Source organism: Azolla caroliniana, unplaced genomic scaffold, assembly GCF_043228905.1.
Source record: "Azolla caroliniana isolate FFs.n. ecotype wild unplaced genomic scaffold, voAzoCaro1.0.p SCAF_1, whole genome shotgun sequence".
In the NCBI taxonomy this organism is placed as follows: domain Eukaryota; kingdom Viridiplantae; phylum Streptophyta; class Polypodiopsida; order Salviniales; family Salviniaceae; genus Azolla; species Azolla caroliniana.
In genome coordinates, this window is record NW_028230436.1 from 12,073,982 (window position 1) to 12,097,614 (window position 23,633).

Here is a 23,633-nt window from a genome sequence, read left to right on the forward strand (position 1 = left end):
CATACGGCCGAACAAGGGCCAACAGAAGTACGCGTACTACGGAGATCGTGGCAGAGGACCCATCGACGGGTCAGACGAGCCTACGGGGAGGTTAGCGCGAAGGAAGAATCGAAGCCGACGGATCAAACCGGCAGCGAGCCGGGATGCGGATCACGGGAGACCGGTTTCTCGCCGGACGAAATCTCTCACCCTTCAACCAGATTTGGCACGTACCGGTGGACGTGTAGTTAGGTGGGGGTGGATGTCGTGAAGAATTTCAGCCAGAGGCGGAAACCGGGAAACATTGGCTACATCGGCGGGGTGCAGCGTGTGTACACACCCATGTACATTTAGTGTGAATATCGAGGGCGCCTTTAAGGCGCCGACAAGTAGTCAAGTTGGGACAGACGATCCCATGTAAGTCGGGATTTGTCCCACATTGTAACGCATCCCTTTCCTTGTTCTATAAAAGGAAGGGAACGCCCTTTGTGTAAGGGTTGCCCATTTTGCATTAGAGGGTATACCGTTAGGTTTAGAGTTAGGTTTCTTCTTCTTCTTCTTCCCCTTCGTGTTTGCTTAGGGTTTGCTTTGGTTGGGCCTCCTGTGCAAGACCCCGCTGGGCGCGACGAGCTGAGAGCTCCCCGACGGCAGCTTGACAGCAGACGACTATTGTAACCTACCTCAGTCCGGCTCGACGCCGGAAATGTATTCTTCCCTTTATATATATATATATATATATACGTTTGTCTGTGTATATTCGCGTCGTTGTTGGCGTCGGGTGCTTACCCTCTCCTGCGTTTTCTGTACATAAGGCGTGAGTCGGGTTGGGCTGTGTGTGTGTGCGTGTGTGCGTGAGTCGGTGTTAAGCACGCTCTCTCTCTCTCTCTCTCTCTCCCTTCGGTTTCTTCCGGTGTGCTTCTGGGATGCCCTGGAAACGGTGAAGTGCGACTTCCTACGCTCCGTCCCTCCCTAGTCCAAGACCCCCGTGGTCCCGCCTTTCCCCACGCACGCGCGTAACAACGCGACAACGTGATTTTAATATCGAATGTTTTCCTTTTCGGGGAAAGGATCTTGGTGGCCGTCCTCACATTTTTGTGAGAATGGCGTTGTCACCATCCCTTTTTTCAACAATTTTTTATTGTTGACATTCCCGTTGGTGACTTCAATTTTATTACGTAAAGAAATGCCTATAGCCACAATGATGTTGAGAACGTAGGGCTTGACCCACTTCATGTGAGGTCGCTCCTATGACACACATATCCAACATCCCTCCCTCGTTACATGGATACGATGCCACCATGAGATCATTCTTACGAGAGGCATTCATAATGACGTAACCATGTGATGCCACGTGGGTCTACTACGAAAACAGGGCTCATTTGGCTTGACCATTAGGTTGCACTTTGGCGTATGCCATCGTAATTACAAGACTTGAGGTTAGGTAATGTACCAACATATTTTGTAGTAAACGAGGGGGAGATAAGGACTCTTGACATATATATTTCTTTTAAAAAAGCATATATGGGCAAATGTCGCGCATATCTCTTATATGCATGGCACATTAAACATTCAAGAAGAGCAACCTACTTGGTCGGCGCAAGTGTTTAATGCATTTGTTCTCGAGGTCTCAAGTTCAAATATGACCAAGACCATAAAACATCGTTGATACACATGACTATAACACATGTTTAGACTTGAGGTCTAAGTGCACTTCGGGGTCCCCTTAATAGGACTTAAAAGAACCGAAACCACATATGTGGGCACCGGAACATAGTTTATTGTTAACATTTTTTTCATGTATAAATTATTCATGATGCAAACATACATGCTTGAGCCTCGGGGAACCACTAGGGGAAAAAAATCGATATAGAGATTAGGGAAAGACATTAATTTGTCACCCCCATGGTTTTTAAAACACCTTCGTGTTACCATAGTAACCTCATCTTGAACCTCATCTCATACGTCTAGAGGGGTATTGACGTGAGATCATGATATCGATTAATGTTTGCCCATGATATGTTTACATCACGGCATGATGTTATGACTATTTGTCTGACCTTATCATATTTCTTTGCCAGAAATAATCATTCAATGGCTCAAAATAATGACTCGATGTCATCCGCTCAAGCGGAAGGAACTCAAGGAAATCCTCCTAGACAAATGTCCATTGAGATGTATTTTTCACAAATAACCCAATACCTTACTTTCACCACTCAACAGATGACCGAACTTCGGCAATCTCAAAGTGCTCTCGAGGCACGTCTCGACGAATAGACCTGATGCGCGACAAGGTGAACCATCATTTGTCGTTAAGCCATTTACAGGAGAAAAAAAGGAAAGAACCGAAGAAGCAATCTGCACATGGTTGGGCCAATGGGAGTCTCATTTTGAGCTCTATCCCACGCCAGATAGTACAAAGATTGCATATGTCGACCGAGAACTAGGGGGTAAGGCCGCCGCCTGGTGGCGTTGTCGTAAAGATTTTCGCCCACGGTGTGAAAATTTCATGGAATGTACAAAATCGAGTGTGGTTCTTCACACACAATATGGAACAATAATAATGAAGATATTATTTTATATCTTGTGTCACGTTGACACACATTGCTCAACTCCTCTGAGAGTTGGAGCTTCTTGGCTGTGGTGCTTGCGGCGAAAATCTTTTTCAGATTTCCCCAAGCATCCTTCGACGTTCTTGGATCCCGAATGTAGCTCAAGAGCTGTTCGATCACACAAGACCGAAGTAGTAGAGAACTCTGCTCGCCGATTGTTCCCAGGCCGGGAAGTCTCTGTGTGTCGATTCGGGTGCTACATCATTCGCTCCATCAACATAGCTCCAGTATCCATGTCCAAGCAGGTACTCGTGCATCTTGTACGACCAAGATGCGTAGTCACTTCTGTCAAGCTTCTCAGTTGGAAGTGAACTAGCCATAGCTCTATCCATTTTTTTTCCTTTTTGTTCTTCACTGATATTAGTTTTTTTTTGTTTCGAGCTGAAGTCGGTTGTAGAGGTTCTCAACCCTCACACTCTAATACCATGTGAAATGTTACATGCAGAAGTTATACGAGACAAAGAATACCGACAGGGAAAAACAGGTTTAATGGAGAGCTTAAGACATAATGTATGTGGGAGAGACAGAGAGGGAATGAACCCACAGAAAAAACTAAATTCAAAATAATGTGTAAAACTCTGTACATTATATACAAGTCCATACGGACTGACAGAAGTACTAACACGTACTCCAATGCTCATAATTGTTAGGAAACAAGTCCCTCTGGATGGGAAGTGAGAAGAATAGTGTTGATGAGCAAACTTGGCCAAGGTTGAGAACCGGATGTGGAGTACCCGGCAACAGAAGACCCAGTGAGAACCGGATGACGAGTACCCGGCAACGGAAGACCCGGTGAGAACCAGATGACGAGTGCCCGGCAAGGAAGACCCGGTGAGAACCGGATGTTGTAGGCCCAGTGAGAACCTCTCATCGGATGGAAGGGACGTATATGTAAATATGTTCCAGAGAGCCCACTGGGGCTATATTTGTAAATAGCCCGAAAGTCATATTAGTATAAATATGACCTAGGGCAAACTTAATAGCGATGATGATGATAGAGTTATTGGTGTAACGACTATATAGAGACAGAGACAGAGAGAGCGATACAGAGCATGTCTCTGTTGTAACCGCCGCTAGGCGAAGATTGTGAGCAAGAGGTCGTTGCCTTTGTGCACCCTGTTGTATTACTTTATAGAGTGATAGTTTGGAGTCTGTGGACTCCCGTGGTTTTTCCCTCTCAGGGTTTTCCATGCTAATATCATGTGTATTCTCTTTCTGTTTTTGTCGACTTTCCTCCATTCCCATTTCGTCTGTGTTTTGATTGTCATCAAGTGTTCTACGCTTCGGTTGTGGCCGGAGATTAATCCACGTATTTCACTTCAAGCTGGTATCAGAGCGAAACGACACAGAAAAATGGACGATCTGTTGGGAGGCATGTTCAAGCTCACCGGCTCCAACTATTCAGTGTGGAAGTCGAAGATGAGGGACATGCTTGTAGTTAAAGATCTTTGGTTGCCGGTTCAGTTCGGGGACAAGAGACCGAACAAAATCGATGCCACGATATGGGAGGTGATGCACATGAAGACAACGGTGTACATACGGTGCTTCGTCGACATGAGTCTATACAACAACTTCAATGAAGAGAGCAAGGCTCATGAGCTCTGGGAGAAGATCGGCCTTATGTTTCAGAACAAAAATGTTGTTAATCAGGTTTCGGTATTTCGGAAGCTAGTAAGACTCTGGTACCAAGATGGCTCCAGCATGGCGGAGCACATGAATGCCTTCTAGGGGCTGATACACTAGGCAACATCATTAGAAGTACCTCTCGCCGATGAGGTACTAGCACTACTCCTGTTGGGTTCCCTCCCAGATAGCTGGGAGACGTTGGTCGTCACTTTGGGCAACGCTGGGCCGGAAGGGAAACGGTTATCCCTAGCAAGAGTGAAGTCGATCTTGCTAGATGAGGAGGCGCGTCGGAGAGATAAGGATACGAGCTCTGACTCCAAAGTGCTCCTTACCAAATCGGAACGCGGAAGGCAAAGGAACCGTAGTCCCTAGAACCGGGAGAAGTCAGGGACACGGTCAAAGTCAAGGGGGAGGCCTACCTGCTTCTATTGCGGTAAGCCGGGACACTTCCAAAAGAACTGTCGGCACTTCCGAAAAGACAAGGAAACTTATGGTACCGATTTGAAGCGGACATCAGACCGGAACGGTAAAGACCGGAGGGGAACGGACCGGAAGGGGACGACGGCAATCATGGCAAGTGAAGAAGAGTTCATGCTCATCATTGAGGAGAGTGAGTTGAACCTTGTCGGCGACGAGACAACGTGGGTTGTTGATTCCGGAGCGTCGTTCCACCTTACCCCGGACCGTAAATGCTTCTAATCCTACTCAGCCGGTGATCACGGTTGTGTCCGGATGGGTAATGAAGGTACATGCCGAATTGTCGGCATAGGAGACGTGTGGTTGACAACACCAACCGGATGCAAGCTCCTGCTGAAGGATGTCTGACACGTTCCGGAGGCTCGTTTGAACCTGATATCAGCCGGTTGGCTAGATGATGAAGGCTACACGGGTAACATCCGGAACAGACTCATGAAATTCAGCAAAGGGAGCCTGATAGTGGCTCGGGCCTAGAAGGTCAACACTCTATACCTAACGAATGCCCGGTTATGCCCAGAAGAAGTGAACGTGGCTTCCGACACTACCGATGAGTTGTGGCACAAGAGGCTGTGTCACATGAGCGAGAAGGGGATGACGAGGCTTGCAGACAACAACCTCATTCCAGTGAAGAACGTGCACTTGGAGAAGTGCACTGATTGTCTGGCCGGTAAACAAAGCTGGACCTCCTTCCGATCGAGGCCACCGATGAGACGTAATGCACCACTGGAGTTGGTGCATACTGATGTGTGCCAAGTGGACACGAAGTCACATGCCGGATCGCAGTACTTCGTGACGTTCATAGATGACCACAGCCAGAAGTTGTGGGCCCCACCGTTGAAGACAAAGGATCAGGTGTTATCCGTCTTCAAAGAGCTCCACGCGAGAGTGGAAAGAGAAACCGGTCAGAAGCTGAAGGCAGTTCGAGCAGATAATGGAGGTGAATACCGGGGGCAGTTCGAGGAGTATTGTCGCTTGAAGGGAATCCGGCTCGAATTTACCGTGCCGAAGACGCCGGAACTAAACGGGTTGGCCGAGAGGATGAACCAGACCATAATGGAGAGGGTCCGGAGTATGCTAGCGCATGCAAAACTACCAAGGACATTTTGGGTTGAGGCGTTGTCGACAGCGACGTACGTGATAAAAAGATCACCCTTAGTACCCTTGGACGGAGACACGCCGCAGAGAGTATGGACCAGTAAGGAAGTGTCCTACCGGCATCTGAAGGTGTTCGGGTGTCTCGCGTACGTGCATGTAGCTAAGGACCGGAGAGGAAAGTTTGATCCAAAGACCCGGCCATGCATATTCCTCGGTTACGGTGACGATGAGTTCGGCTACCGAGTGTGGGACCTGGCCGACAAGAAGGTATTCCGGAGTCGAGATATTATCTTCATGGAGGACAAGACGCTCGCTGACTAGGATTCGTAGAAGAAGATAATGAACTCTGAGTCGACCGGTAAGGATCAATTCTACGATGAGCAGACCCAACCAGCAAGAGACCGGTTAGCACTCGATGAACCGGCCGGTGACGGTAAGGAGACAAGACAGGCCAAAGAAGAAGGAATAGGCGAAACCGGAACCGGCCAAGACCCCGAATCGAATTCGGATGAAGAACAAATAGAGGAGCCGGTTACCGAAAGCCAAAGACGGAGATATCCTCTCAGAGAGAGAAGGGCCCCCCAGAGATTTCCAGATGCAGAGCATGTGCTACTGACCGATGAGGGAGAACCAGAAAGCTTCGAAGAAGCGAAGGATGACACCCACAGCCACAAATGGTTAAGTGCCATGGAGGATGAGATGGATTCCCTGCATGAGAACCATACGTACAAATTGGTGGAGTTGCCGAAAGAAAAGAGGGTACTCCGAAATAAATGGGTGTACAAGTTGAAATCGAGAGATGCCGGCAAACACCCGAGATACAAAGCCAGGATCGTGGTGAAGGAGTTCCAGTAGAAGAAGGGTGTGGACTTCGACGAGATATTTGCCCCGGTAGTAAAGATGACTTCCATCCGAACGGTGCTAAATATAGCGGCAAGCATGCACCTCGAGGTAGAGCAGTTGGACGTGAAGACGGCATTCCTTCACGGTGACCTCGAAGAGGAGATCTACATGCAGCAACCGGAAGGATTCGTGGAGGAAGGGAAGGAGCACCTGGTTTGCCGATTAAAAAAGAGCCTCTATGGGTTGAAGCAGGCTCCCCAACAATGGTACCGGAAGTTCGACTCCTTCATGACCGATCAAGGGTACCACAAGACGTAGGCCGATCGCTGCGTATTTGTGAAGAAGTTCGAAGGTGGAAACTTCCTGATACTCCTTCTGTACGTGGACAACATGTTGATCGTCGGACGAGACCAAGCCAAAATATGGATGCTGAAGAAGGCTCTCAACCGAACTTTCTCAATGAAAGACTTCGGTCCGGCAAGACAAATATTGGGGATGCACATCATCTGGGACCGGTCAAAGAAGCAATTGTGGTTGTCACAGGAGAAATATGTGACAAAGGTGCTGTTAGGAATTGACGCTTTCAAAACCTTCACCTCTCGGCCACAACCGAGGAAACACGAGTCAATGCAGCAGTAAATCGAAAACACAGAGAGAGACTCGAATGCACAGGGTTTAGCGTGGAAAACCCTAGACGGGAAAAACCACGGGAGTGCAAGACTCCAACTATCACTATACGCAGGGAATGTACAATGGCGAGCTGCAAGGCGACGACCTTGAGCTCGCTGTCCTCGCCACAGGCGGCGGTATTACACAGAGGCGTCGACCTCTTCCTTTCTCTCTCTCTCACTCTCTCTCTCTCGGCTGCTCTCACTTCCCTCCCTCTAAGTGGAAAACAGAAAAAATGAGCAACAACCACAAAACTGTTTGCCCTAAGTCATATTTATACACATATGACTTTCGGGCTATTTACAAATATAGCCTCAAGGGCCCTTGGCAAACATATTCACAAATATGTCCCCGCATCCGGATCTCTCTCCGGGTACATTCATCATCCGGCTCCGTAGCCGGGGTCTTCATCATCCGGATCCGGAACCGGGTCTTCATCATCCGGCTCCAGAACCAGGTCTTCATCATTCGGGTCTTCATTCCCGATTCCCGGACATCCAACCATCCCATCCGAAGGGACCGTAATCCCAACAAACTCCCCCTTCACTTCGGCATGGGATGTCTTTCCAGTCCGACCCTCTTCCGGCACGCTTCCAGCTTGTCGGGTGTGAGCACTTTGGTCAGCATATCTGACCCGTTCTCGTCCGTGTGGATCTTCGTCAGCACGAACTCCTGGTCTTCTATCCTTTCCCGGATCCAGTGATATCTTCGCTGGATGTGCTTTGTCCGGGAGTGATAGGCCGCATTCTTCGCAAGGTGGATGGCACTCTGATTGTCGCAGTAGAGTCGGTACTCCTCCTGCCGGATACCGAGCTCTCTAATGAAGTCCTTCATCCATATTATTTCCTTGCCGGCTTCAACAGCCGCCATGTACTCCGCCTCCGTGGTTGACAATGCAACCGTCTTCTGCAGCCTCGACTGCCACGAAACAGCTCCCCCTGCATACGTCATCACATACCCTGATGTGGACCGGCTGGTATCTGCATCAGCCGACATATCCGAATCGGTAAAGTCGTCGAGTTCGGGCTTACCGGAGCCGAATCGGAGGCACACGTTTGCCGTGCCCTTCAGGTATCGGAGTATCCACTTGGCCGCGTTCCAGTGCTCTTTGCCGGGATTGCTCATGTACCGGCTCACCACTCCTACTGCATATCCTATGTCCGGTCTTGTACACACCATTGCGTACATCAAGCTTCCGACGGCAGAGGCATATGGTACTTTCATCATGTCCTCCTTCTCAGCCTTTGTCTTGGGGCTTTGCTTGCTGGACAGCTTGCAGTTTTCCGGGAGGGTTGACCCGACCGGTCTTGCTTCCGACATGTTGAACCGGTGAAGCACCTTTGTCACGTACTTCTCCTGTGACAGCCACAACTGCTTCTTTTTCCGGTCCCGGATGATGTGCATCCCTAGTATTTGCCTCGCCTGACCCAGGTCCTTCATTGAGAAGGTTCGGTGAAGCGCTTTCTTCAACATCCGTATCTTGACCTGGTCCCGTCCGACGATCAACATGTCGTCCACGTACAGGAGGAGTATTAGAAAGTCTCCTCCTTTGAACTTCTTCACAAACACGCAGTGATCGGACTGCGTTTTGTGGTACCCTTCGTCGGTCATGAAAGAGTCGAACTTCCGGTACCATTGCCGGGGAGCCTGCTTCAGTCCGTAAAGGCTCTTCTTCAACCAGCATACCAGGTGCTCCTTCCCTTTCTTCTCGAATCCTTCCGGTTGCTACATGTAGATTTCTTCTTCGAGGTCACCGTGAAGGAATGCCGTCTTCACGTCCATCTGTTCTACCTCGAGGTCCATGCTTGCCGCTATGCTCAGCACCGTCCGGATGGAGGTCATCTTCACTACCGGGGCAAATATCTCATTGAAGTCGACGCCCTTCTTCTGCTGGAACCCCTTCACCACGATCCTGGCTTTGTATCTCGGGGGGTTTCCGGCATCTCCCGGTTTCAACTTGAACACCCACTTGTTTCGAAGTGCCCGCTTTCCTTTCGGCAACTCCACAAGTTCATATGTGTGGTTCTCATGCAGGGAATCCATCTCCTCCTGCATGGCACTTAACCACCTGCGGCTATGGGTGTCAAGCTTTGCGTCTTCAAAACTCTCCGGCTCCCCCTCGTCGGTTAGCAGCACGTGCTCTGGTTCCGGAAATCTCCGGGGGGCCCTTCTCTCTCTTAGAGGATATCTCCGTTCCGGAGCTTCGGTAACCGGCTCCTCCGTTTCCTCTTCATCCGAATCCATTTCGGGATCGGGGCCGGTTCCGGTATCAGTTTCATCTTCCTCAGCCGGTTCTGTTTCTTCACCGTCTTCGGCCGGATCCTCGAGTGCTAACCGGTCCCTTGCCGGTCGGGACTGCTCCTCGTAGAGTTGATCCTCACCGGTCGACTTGGAGCTCTTCATCTTCTTCTCCGACTCCCAGTCGGCGAGTGTCTTGTCCTCCATGAAGATGATATCACGACTCCGGAATATCTTTTTGTCGACCGGGTCCCATACTCGGTAGCCGAACTCGTCATCGCCGTAACCGAGGAATATGCATGGCCGGGTCTTTGGATCTAGCTTTCCTCTCCGGTCCTTTGCCACATGCACATATGCGAGACACCCGAACACCTTCAGATGCCGGTAGGATACTTCCCTACCGGTCCACACTCTCTGCGGCGTGTCTCCGTCCAAAGGTACTGAGGGTGATCTGTTTATCACGTATGTCGCCGTCGACATTGCCTCAGCCCAAAACCCCTTGGGTAATTTCGCATGCGCCAGCATACTCCGGACCCTCTCCATTATGGTCCGGTTCATCCTCTCGGCCAGCCCGTTCAGTTCCGGCGTCTTCGGCACAGTAAACTCGAGCCGGATTCCCTTCGAGCGACAGTACTCCTTGAACTGCCCCCGGTATTCCCCTCCGTTATCCGCTCGTATCGCTTTCAGCTTCTTGCCGGATTCCCTTTCCACTCTCGCGTGGAGTTCTTTGAAGACGCACAACACTTGGTCCTTTGTCTTCAACGGTGCCGTCCACAGCTTCCGGATGTGGTCATCAATGAATGTCACGAAGTACTGGGCTCCGCCATGTGACTTCGTCTCTACTTGACACACGTCAGTGTGCACCAACTCCAATGGTGCGCTACGTCTCGTCGGTGGCCTTGAGTGGAAGGAGGTTCAGTTCTGCTTACCGGCCAGGCAATCGGTGCACTTCTCCAGGTGCACATGCTTCACTGGAATAAGGTTGTCTTCTGCAAGCCTCTTCATCCCCTTCTCACTCATGTGGCACAGTCTCTTGTGCCACAGCTCACCGGCAGTGTCGGCTGCCACGTTCAACTCCTCCGGACACAACCAGGCATTCATAAGGTACAGTGTGTTGACTTTCCGGGCCCGAGCCACTATCAGGCTCCCCTTGCTGAACTTCATTACGCAGTTCCGGATGCTACCTGTGTAGCCTTCATCGTCTAGCCTCCCGGCCGAAATCAGGTTCAATCGAACCTCCGGAACGTGTCGGACATCCTTCAGCAACATTTTGCATCCGGTCGAGGTTGTCAAGCACACGTCTCCTATGCCGGCAATCCGGCACGTACCTTCATTTCCCATCCGAACACAGCCATGCTCACCGGCTGTGTAGGATGAGAAGTATCTTCTTTCCGGGGTCAGGTGGAACGACGCTCCGGAATCGACCACCCAGGTAGTCTCATCGCCGGCAATGTTTAGTTCACCTTCTTCGGTGATGAGTATGATCTCCTCTTCACTTGCCGCGAGTGCCGTCGTTCCTTTCCGGTCCTGCCCTCGCCGATCCGAACCATTCCGGTCCGTGGCTCCCCGGTAAGCACCGTTCCGTTCCGAAGACTTCTTCGAATCGGTGTCGTCGGCGCCGTTGTCTTTTCGGTAATGCCGACAATTCTTTCGGAAGTGCCCCGGCTTCCCACAGTGGAAGCATGTGGGCCTTCCTCTTGACTGCGACCGGGTCCCCGACTTCTCCCGTCTTTGCGGACTCCGGTTCCGTTGTCTTCCCCGATCCGATTCGGTAAGCAGCATCTTCGGATCGGAGGCCGGTTCTTTATCTCTCCGACGCGCTTCTTCGTTCAAAATGCTTGTCTTTACCGTTTGTAGGGACAAGTTATCTTCGGTGCAGGAGGTGCTGAGAGTCACCACCAAGTTCTCCCAGCTTTCCGGCAATGTACACATCAGCATGATGGCTTGCATTGCATCCTCCAACGGGAACTTGATCGCCGCAAGCTGGTTCACGAATCCCATGAACGTGCTTACGTGTTCCACCATACTCTCGTCGTCCCGGTACTTGAGGTTCACTATCTTCCTCATCAGGGAGGTCCGGTTCAACGCATTCTTCCTCTCGTAGAGGCCCGACAGCTTCTGCCACATCTCATATGCGTTGGTGTCGTTCGCCACATGTTGTAGAACGCTCACGTCGACGTATTGCCGAATGGTTGCAACGGCTTTCCGGTTCAAAAGCCTCCATTCCGTCTCAAGTACCCCCTTGGGTATTTCCGACCTGTCGATCGGTTCATACAGGTCCCGAACAATGAGCAGATCCTCCATCTTTATCTTCCAGTCGGCGTAGTTCTGCGCATTCAGCACCATCATCCCCGGCTGCCCGCTGCTGCCGCCTTCCATTTTCTGCACTGCAATCGCTCTGATACCAGATTGTTAGGAATTGACGCTTTCAAAACCTTCACCTCTCGGCCACAACCGAGGAAACACGAGTCAATGCAGCAGTAAATCGAAAACACAGAGAGAGACTCGAATGCACAGGGTTTAGCGTGGAAAACCCTAGACGGGAAAAACCACGGGAGTGCAAGACTCCAACTATCACTATACGCAGGGAATGTACAATGGCGAGCTGCAAGGCGACGACCTTGAGCTCGCTGTCCTCGCCACAGGCGGCGGTATTACACAGAGGCGTCGACCTCTTCCTTTCTCTCTCTCTCACTCTCTCTCTCTCGGCTGCTCTCACTTCCCTCCCTCTAAGTGGAAAACAGAAAAAATGAGCAACAACTACAAAACTGTTTGCCCTAAGTCATATTTATACACATATGACTTTCGGGCTATTTACAAATATAGCCTCAAGGGCCCTTGGCAAACATATTCACAAATATGTCCCCGCATCCGGATCTCTCTCCGGGTACATTCATCATCCGGCTCCGTAGCCGGGGTCTTCATCATCCGGATCCGGAACCGGGTCTTCATCATCCGGCTCCGGAACCGGGTCTTCATCATTCAGGTCTTCATTCCCGATTCCCGGACATCCGACCATCCCATCCGGAGGGACAGTAATCCCAACAGGTGCTTCAGCGGTTCAACATGTTAGAAGCGAAACTGATCGGATCGACACTCCCGGCAAACTGCAGATTATCCGGTAAGCAAAGCCCGAAGACGAAAGCAAAGAAGGCAGATATGACGAAGGTTCCATATGCTTCTGCCGTCGGGAGCTTGATGTACGCAATGGTGTGTACTCGACTGGATATTGGATACACAGTCGGAGTGGTGAGCCGGTTTATGAGCAATCCCGGCAAGGAGCACTGGAATGCGATCAAATGGATACTCCGGTACTTGAAGCACACTTCGAATATGTGTCTCCGATTCGGTTCCAGTAAACCTCAACTTGACGGTTTTACCGATTCGGACATGTCGGCTGACGTGGATACCAGTCTACATCCGGGTATGTAATGACATATGCAAGGGGAGCTGTTTCGTGGCAGTCAAGGCTGTAGAAGACGGTTGCGTTGTCAACCACGGAGGCGGAGTACATGGCGGCTGTGGAAGCCGGCAAGGAAATATTATGGATGAAGGACTTCATCGGTGAGCTCAATATCCGGCAAGATGAATACCGGCTCTATTGCGACAGTCAAAGTGCCATCCACCTTGCTAAGAACGCAACGTACCATTCCAAGACGAAGCACATCCAGCGAAGGTATCACTGGATCCGGGAGCGAGTAGAAGATCAAGAGTTCGCACTGACGAAGATCCACACGGCCGAGAACGGGTCAGATATGCTGACCAAAGTACTGATACCCGACAAGCTGGATGCATACCGGAAGCGGATCATACTAGTAAGACATCCCATGCCGGAGTGAAGGGGGAGTTTGTTAGGAAATAGGTCCCTCTAGATGGGAAGTGAGAAGAACAATGTTGATGAGCAAACTCAGTCAAGGCTAAGAACCAGATGTGGAGTACCCGGCAACGGAAGACCCGGTGAGAACCGGATGACGAGTACCCGGCAACAGAAGACCCGGTGAGAACCGGATGTGGAGTACCCGGCAATGGAAGACCCGGTGAGAACCGGATGTGGAGTACCTGGCAACGGAAGACCCGGTGAGAACCGGATGACGAGTGCCCGGCAAGGAAGACCCGGTGAGAACTGGATATTGTAGGCCCGGTGAGAACCTCACATTGGATGGAAGGGATATATATGTAAATATGTTCCAGAGAGCCCACTGGGGCTATATTTGTAAACAGCCCGAAAGTCATATTAGTATAAATATGATCTAGGGCAAACTTAATAGCGATGATGATGATAGAGTTATTGGTGTAACGACTGTACAGAGACAGAGACAGAGAGAGCGATACAGAGCATGTCTCTGTTGTAACTGCCGCTAGGCGAAGATTGTGAGCAAGAGGTCGTTGCCTCTGTGCTCCCTGTTGTATTACTTTATAGAGTGATAGTTTGGAGTTTGTGGACTCCCGTGGTTTTTCCCTCTCAGGGTTTTCCACGCTAATATCTTGTGTATTCTCTTTCTGTTTTTGTCGACTTTCCTCCATTCCCATTTCGTCTTCGTTTTGATTGTCATTAAGTGTTCTACGCTTCGGTTGTGGCCAGAGATTAATCCACGTATTTCACTTCAATAACTGAGCTCCTACACTAACTCCCAAATATATTCCCTTGCAGAATATCTGTCCAACGGCCTCCCGGTTTCTGCACCGATCCGGCCTAACCGATCGGTCCAAACTGATCCGGTTCTCGGCTTGCACAGCCGATCCGGCCAATGTTGAGCTTGTATCTCAACAAGAAGGCCAAGACCCGGACGTGGTCCGATGTGGTAAAGGGCTTGAAGACTGATGATGATTTGGAGAAAGCCAATTTGGACAAGAGCTGGAACGAATCGGAGGCAGCCGATTCTGAAGGGGAGTTCGGTTAGGAGGAGCCGGATCACCTGAAAGCCAACCAAACGGGTCGAGGAGCGCGAGCTAGGAGTGTTGAGCGGAACAGCTCAACCGGATCCAGTTTGGCTAAATAAGCTAGAGCCGGATCGGAATCCGAAAAGGAGAACCAGATCTGTGTTTGGTGACGGGAACTACACGCTCCGATGAACACCGCTCGGCCACAACTGAGCTTAGAATCAAACACAGAAAATGGGAATGAAAGACACGACACAAAGGACAGAAGAGTACACAGGATGTTTAACGTGGAAAACCCTGAGAGGGAAAAACCACGGGAGTCCACAGACTCCAAACAATCACTATATAGGAATGTACAATGGTGGAGCATCGAGGCAACGACCTCGAGCTTGCTATCTTCGCCACAGTCGGCGGTTACAACAGAGGCAACGACCTCTTCCTCTCCCTCTCTCTCTCTCTCTCTGTACACTGTTACGCGCTCTCTAGTTTTTTCACAAACAAGAATAACAAAAAAAACACCCCACACAGTTTGCCCTAAGTCATATTTATACTAATATGACTTTTCGGCTATTTACAAATATAGTCCCGATGGGCTCTCAGAAACATATTCACGAATATGTCCCTCCATCCGGTGAGCACTCCTCACCGGGCCTACATCATCCATCCGGTGAGCCCTCCTCACCGGTCCTGCATCATCCGACTCTTGTCGGGTACTCGTCATCCGGTTCTCACCGGGTCTTTTGTTGTCGGGTCTTCACCATCCGGCTCTTGCCGGGTACTTGTCATCCGGTTCTCACTGGGTCTTCCGTTGTCGGGTATTCCACATCCGGTTTCACTTCCCATCCGGAGGGACCTGTTTCCTAACAAACTCCCCCTTCACTCCGGCATGGGATGTCTTACTAGTCCGATCCGCTTCCGGCATGCATCCAGCTTGTCACGTATCAGTACTTTGGTCAGCATATCTGACCCGTTCTCAGCCGTGTGGATCTTCGTCAGCGCGAACTCCTGGTCATCTACTCTTTCCCGGATCCAGTGATACCTTCGATGGATATGCTTCGTCCGGGAATGGTAGGCCGCATTCTTAGCAAGGTGGATGGCACTTTGACTGTCGCAATAGAACCGATATTCATCTTGTCGGATACCGAGCTCTCCGATGAAGTTCTTCATCCATAATATTTCCTTGCCGGCTTCCACAGCCGCCATGTACTCCGCCTCCGTGGTTGACAACGCAACCATCTTCTGCAGCCTCGACTGCCACGAAACAGCTCCCCCTGCATATGTCATTACATACCCGGACGTAGACCGGTTGGTATCCACATCAGCCGACATGTCCGAATCAGTAAAACCGTCAAGTTGAGGTTTTCCGGAGCCGAATCAGAGACACATGTTCGAAGTGCCCTTCAAGTATCGGAGTATCCATTTGACCGCATTCCAATGCTCCTTGCCGGGATTGCTCATAAACTGGCTCACCACTCTGACTGTGTATCCTATATCTGGTCGGGTACACACCATAGCGTACATTAAGCTCCCAACGGCAGAGGCATATGGAACCTTCATCATATAAGCCTTCTCTACTTTCGTCTTCGGGCTTTGCTTACCGGATAACCTGCAGTTTGCCGGGAGTGTCGATCCGACCGGTTTCGCATCTGACATGTTGAACCGTTGAAGCACCTTTGTCACGTATTTCTCCTGTGACAGTCACAATTGCTTCATTGACTGGTTCCGGATAATATGCATCCCCAGCATCTGTCTTGCTGGACCCAAGTCTTTCATTGAGAAGGTCTCGTTGAGAGCCTTCTTCAGCATCCGTATTTTGGCTTGGTCCCGTCCAACTATCAACATGTCGTCCACGTATAGAAGGAGTATCAAGAAGTCGCCTCCTTCGAACTTCTTCACAAACACGCAGTGATCGGCCTGCGTCTTGTGGTACCCTTGATCGGTCATGAAGGAGTCGAACTTCTGGTACCATTGTCGGGGAGCCTGCTTCAGTCTGTACAGGCTCTTCTTCAACCGGCATACCAGGTGCTCCTTCCCCTTCTCCACGAATCCTTCCAGTTGCTGCATGTAGATCTCCTCTTCGAGGTCACCGTGAAAGAATGTCGTCTTCACGTCCAGCTGCTCTACCTCGAGGTCCATGCTTGCCGCTATACTCAGCACCGTCCAGATGGAGGTCATCTTTACTACCGGGGCAAATATCTCGTCGAAGTCCACGCCCTTCTTCTGCTGGAACGCCTTCATCACGATCCTAGCTTTGTATCTCGGGGGGTTGCCGGCATCTCCCGGTTTCAACTTGTACACCCACTTATTTCGGAGTGCCCGCTTTCCTTTCGGCAACTCCACCAACTCGTACGTATGGTTCTCATGCAGGGAATCCATCTCATCCTGCATGGCACTTAACCATTTGCGGTTGTGGGTGTCATCCTTCGCCTCTACGAAGCTTTCTGGCTCCCCCTCATCGGTTAGCAGCACATGCTCTGCATCCGGAAATCTCCGGGGGGGCCTTCTCTCTCTGAGAGGATATCTCCGTCTTTGGGCTTCGGTAACCGGGCCCTCCATTCGCTCTTCATCTGAATCCGATTCAGGGTCTTGGCCGGTTCCGGTTTCAGCTTCCTCTACTTCTTCTTCCGCCGGTTCGATATCCTCACCGTAACCGCCTAGTTCCTCGAGTGCTAACCGGTCTCTTGCCAGTTGGGTCTGCTCATTGTAGAATCAATCCTTACCGGTCGACTCGGAGTTCATTATCTTCTTCTCCAACTCCCAGTTGGCGAGCGTCTTGTCCTCCATAAAGATAATATCTCGACTCTGAAATACCTTCTTGTCGACCAGGTGCCACACTCGGTAGCCGAACTCATCGTCGTCGTAACCGAGGAATATGCATAGCCGGGTCTTTGGATCCAACTTTCCTCTCCGGTCCTTAGCAACATGCACGTACGCAAGACACCTGAATACTCTCATATGCCGGTAGGACACTTCCTTACCCGTCGAGACTCTCTGTGGCGTGTCTCCGTCCAAGGGTACTAAGGGTGATCTGTTTATCACATATGTCGGCGTCAACAGTGCCTCAGCCCAAAACTTCTTGGGTAGTTTTGCATGTGCTAGCATACTCCGGACCCTCTCCATTATGGTCTGGTTCATCCTCTAGGCCAGACCGTTTAGTTCCGGCGTCTTCGGCACGGTAATTCGAGCCGGATTCCCTTCAAGCGACAGTACTCCTCGAACTGCCCCCGGTATTCACCTCCGTTATCTGCTCGAACCGCCTTCAGCTTCTGGCCGGTTTCTCTTTCCACTCTCCCGTGGAGCTCTTTGAAGACGGATAGCACCTGATCCTTCGTCTTCAACGGTGTGGCCCACAGCTTCCGGCTATGGTCATCTATAAACGTCACGAAGTACTATGATCCTGCATGTGATTTCGTGTCTACTAGACACACATCAGTATGCACCAACTCCAATGGTGCATTACGTCTCATCGGTGGCCTTGGTCGGAAGGAGGTCTGGTTTTGCTTACCGGCCAGACAATTAGTGCACTTCTCCAAGTGCACGTTCTTCACTGGAATGAGGTTGTCGTCTGCAAGCCTCTTCATCCCCTTCTCGCTCATGTGACACAGCCTTTTGTGCCACAGCTCACCGGCAGCGTCAGATGCCACGTTCACTTCCTCCGGACATAACCGGGCATTCATCAGGTACAACGTGTTGACCTTCCGGGCCCGAGCCACAATCAGGCTCCCTTGGTTGAACTTCATAACACCATTCCAGATGTTACCCGTGTAGCCTTCATCATCTAGACGACCGGTTGATATCAGGTTCAGACGAACCTCCGGAACGTGTCGGACATCCTTCAGCAGCAACTTGCATCCGGTTGGTGTTGTCAACCACACGTCTCCTATGCCGGCAATTCGGCATGTACCATCATTCCCCATCCGGACACAGCCGTGATCATCGGCTGAGTAGGATGAGAAGCATTTCTTGCCCGGGGTAAGGTGGAACAACGCTCCGGAGTCGACCACCCAGGTCATCTCGTCACCAGCAAGGTTTATCTCACTCTCCTCGGTGATGAGCATCAACTCTTCTTCACTTGCCATGATTGTCGTCGTTCCCTTCCGGTCCGGCCCCCTCCGGTCTTTCCCGTTCCGGTCCGGTGTCCGCTTCGAATAGGTACCATCGGTTTCCTTGTCTTTCCGGAAATGCCGACAGTTCTTCTGGAAGTGTCCCGGCTTGCCGCAATAGAAGCAAGTAGGCCTCCCCCTTGACTTTGACCGTGTCCCCGACTTTTCCCGGTTCTGGGGACTACAGTTTCTTTGTCTTCCGCGTTCCGATTCGGTAAGGAGTGCTTTGGAGTCGGAGCTCATATCCTTATCTTTCTGACGCGCCTCCTCATCTAGCAAGCTAGTCTTTACTCTTGCTAGGGATAATCGTTTCCCTTCCGGCCCAGCATTGCCCAAAGTGACAACCAACGTCTCCCAGCTATCCGGGAGGGAACTGAGCAGGAGTAGTGCTAGTACCTCGTCGGCGAGAGGTACTTCCAATGATGTTGCCTGGTGTATTAGCCCCTAGAAGGCATTCATGTGCTCCGCCATGCTAGAGCCATCTTGGTACCGAAGTCTTACTAGCTTTCAGAATACCAAAACCTGGTTAATAGCATTTTTGTTCTGAAACATAATGTCGATCTTCTCCCATAGCTCATGAGCCTTGCTCTCTTCATTGAAGTTGTTGTACAAGCTCATGTCGATGAAGCACCGTATGTACGCCGTTGTCTTCATGTGCATCACCTCCCATATCGTGGCGTCGATTTTGTATGGTCTCTTGTCCCCGAACTGAACTGGCAGCCAAAGATCTTTAACCACGAGCATGTCCCTCATCTTCGACTTCCACACTGAATAGTTGGAGCCGGTGAGCTTGAACACGCCTCCCAACGATTCGTCCATTTTCTGTGTCGTTTCGTTCTGATACCAATTTGACGGGAACTACACGCTCCGATGAACACCGCTCATCCACAACCGAGCTTAGAATCAAACACAGAAAATGGGAATGAAAGACACGACACAAAGGACAGAAGAGTACACAGGATGTTTAACATGGAAAACCCTGAGAGGGAAAATCCACGGGAGTCCACAGACTCCAAACAATCACTATATAGGAATGTACAATGGTGGAGCATCGAGGCAACGACCTCGAGCTTGCTATCTTCGCCACAGTCGGCGGTTACAACAGAGGCAACGACCTCTTCCTCTCCCTCTCTCTCTCTTTGTACACTGTTACGCGTTGTCTAGTTTTTGCACAAACAAGAATAACAAAAAAAACACCCCACACAGTTTGCCCTAAGTCATATTTATACTAATATGAATTTTTGGCTATTTACAAATATAGTCCCGATGGACTCTCAAAAACATATTCACGAATATGTCCCTCCATCCGGTGAGCACTCCTCACCGGGCCTGCATCATCCATCCGGTGAGCCCTCCTCACCGGGCCTGCATCATCCGGCTCTTGCCGGGTACTTGTCATCCGGTTCTCACCGGGTCTTCCGTTGCCGGGTCTTCCACATCCGGTTTCACCGGGTCTTCACCATCCGGCTCTTGCCGGGTACTTGTCATCCGGTTCTCACCGGGTCTTCCATTGCCAGGTATTCCACATCTGGTTTCACTTCCCATCCGGAGGGACCTGTTTCCTAACATTTGGATGGTGTCCGGAACCAGGAGCCGCATCGGAGAGACGGGCTAGATTGTAACCGGTAGGTTGTTAGAGGCCTACGAATCTAGCCTAGTACGTAGCCAACACCGGGTCATTTGAAACAGGTAATATGTCACAATTTAAGAACAGTCTGTCCAAAAAAGGCACATAGTAGGTCATTTCACAAAACAGACCATTGCATGCGTAAAGGGTTTTGGAAATTGAATTAAAATATATTTATTTATACCATGTCCAAAAATTTAGGGCTTTCAAAAAATGCCCCTAATAATCGACACGTGAAATTTACAAGAGAACGTACAAAATTTAAAAAATGACTAACATGTATATTTATACATATTTTTGAATTGTCATATTGATTTTGTTGGGAAACATGTCCCTACGGATGGGAAGAGAAGCTTAAAAGCCCTTAGTCTAGTTTTTTTTTGTAGTCATAAGTGATGTGTTTGAAACACAAGATATAGATGTGAGCTGCCTGTTTGGACAAGTTTTTGGACTAATTTGTGCAAGGAAGTTGACACATATAAACTTCACCAAATTTACTGAGATATAGCTTGTTGGAAAACTTGGAAAGTCTACTTTTAGTGTACAAAATTTCAAAGGTTTGGTACTCGGTTCCAAAGAGCTATTGGAGTTTTAGTGGAGTATTGTAGTTGGAAAGGGCACATCATACATGTATTGTAACTAGGAGTGAAAATGATTCCATCAACCACCATGTGTTCATGTGTCATAGGTTCATATGGGTTTGTGCCAAATCCTAAGGATAATTGGTTTCCCGACTGTAGTACCTTTAACCAATTAAAATTATCTATTAATCTATCTATAAGGTTATATTTATAACACCAAAAACCCAATATACAAAACAATGTCTAGAGGCCAAAGAATTTTAAGTAAAAAATTGCTATTATTTGAGTGGTTGTTTGTTGGTTCATTTAGTATTCAAGTGTTGTTTGTTGGACAAAAGGTGCTAGGCGGTTTCATAAACTAATTTATAAGATTTTGTTTTTTTATCCTTGCTTATTAACACAACCTTTCTGCTATAATCGTATATCTCCCTTTTCATTCTACCGCATGGTGATTCTCTTTCATGAGTAATAGGCACATAAAAAATATCTTAAAGTTGGTTCGCACGTTTATTCACCTTATATTTGAACAAGCTTGTTCAAAATCAAATGGTCTTCGATGTAATAGTTGCACTATTGTAACGTGGCATGTTCTCACCTTCTATCTCATTTATAAAACACTACATGAATTTGCTGGAAGAAGTTGGTCGTCATCCCTCAACGACACTTAGGTAGCAACTTGTTGACTACTTGCCCCATTGTTGTACTATTTGCAAGGTGTTGAGGAAGTTCATGTGGCATGATTAGTGACATCCTAACCATCGAGGTGCAAGAGTGGACAAGGTGCTTGCAAGTGTGATGGAACAATTACTGCCACGTATGGATAATATCATCGATTGCACCCAAACACAGAAGGCCACCCTATTGGGCTTGGATTCAAGGGTCTTGCATTTCAACCCTTTATGTGACGAAAACACATCTAACATGGCATTATCTTGTTGTCATGTGACATAGGCTTTCTTCACTATGTAGCACTAAAAAAAGGAAGGAATTTCTAGCACAAGCTTATTCAATAGCCAAAACCTTTGAACAAACATCAAATCCAAACATAATACTGGAAAAACATTTGAAGCAACCATGTTGTTTCTTGTGCTTGTAAACTCTAAACCCTAAACATAAAACTTACATTCCAAATCCCAAGTCCTACATCCATCATATGAACAACCCCCAAACTATCAACCTCACCTGAAACTCAGAAAAAAATACCCAAAATTCTAAATCTCGATGTGTTTGAATGTTCAAAACAAAAATATAAAAACAACCTTGGATAACTAACTTAACATTCCATCATTGTCCATATATGTCTAAACATTAAGATTCTAATAGTGGGTAATGTTGTGAACTTGTGACTTGTGAGTTTAAAAGAAATAGTTTTGTGTATAAAAGTGAGTGATTTTAAATTATCATTTAAGTGACCTCTTACGGTTTATATATGCTAACGCCTTGTTATTGAATGCATTTATGAAATATTCATCCATGCTCTCAATGTCCTTATCCGTTAAGTATCGGAACTATTATACAATTCGAAAGTATAGTGCTTGGTGATCGCATCAATGAGAACATAACATATTGCTTGTTACAAATTAAAAATGATCATTTGATATCAGATAAAGCACATAGTTACTATGTTTAATATTACATGATAATTTATATTAGGTTATTGCTCTTCAATTGTCGAAATTTTGGCACAATATTTCTGACATTTCCACCATTATTTTGGAGGCGCCTAAAGTTTCAATGTTCTTTCAAGTGCATTGGAGTTCCCAACAAAAGTATTGATTGAGTTTTTTATACTTTCTTAATTTGCTTTTTCTAATTTTGCAGTTACCTACAAGTGCTAGAATTTCCAACAATCATTTATGTTCAATGATTTCCAATACTATTGGAAGTTCCATCATTATGTGAAAAGAACTGAAATGCCCAAAACATTATTTTAAATCGCCAGATATATTGAGGCAATAGTCATCACAAGGTCGGGCACAATAAAAGAAATTTGATTGTGAAGTATGGGCTTTAATTTTAACATGTTGATGCTTTACCCAGGAATTAACCAATGCTTCTCATGCTTCTTAGTCTTTTATTTATTTTAAATATATTTACTGTTTGTTATATTTGACATACTCTTGGGATTATCTTGTTTGTACACCTTTGAGGAAATCCATCTTGGAGACTCATAGACAAAAACGAACGAGGACACCATACTTCTTGGATAAATTTGGATGCTCTTAATATGCTTCTCAACTTAATATGGAACGATTTGGCGACGAAAGGATGGGTTTTCACATTTGTGCGTCGTTCTTAGTCGGGATGAGCAAAATCTACCCGTGCTTATGAAAGCCTTCCCCAACGAGATAATGCTGCACCCAACCTTTTTTAATGGCACTATTCTAAGAAGGGCACAAAGCTATAAAATAATTGTGCTTGATCTATCTCGAATTGTTATCTATCTATATCGATATGAGTGCATATGGGTTATGTATGATTGGTCAAACTGCAATGCTCTGGATCTCATAAAAAGCTAGTGAGATGCTTTATGGTAGGGTTTCGTGGCACATTGAATGTGGATTATCAACCGAACGAGCTTACATTTTGGCAAGTATCACACCCTTTAATTAAAGACAACAAGCAATACATTATACATACATACTTAGCCTATCACTAATTAACAACACGATAACCACATCGGATGTGCGCACATGCAAATTAATAGAGAGATCTCATCGCTCACTCTTTCCCGAAAAGACATCATCATCCTATGAATATGAAGCATGTGTACACACACTTTAATGCTAATGACATTTTTTTTTGTATATGCTTCCTTCTTCTTTTTTTTATATGTACATAACTTTGGAATCCCGAAACCTGGGTTTAAAAGGCCGATGGCCCGACATTGAGAAAAAGGAAACCA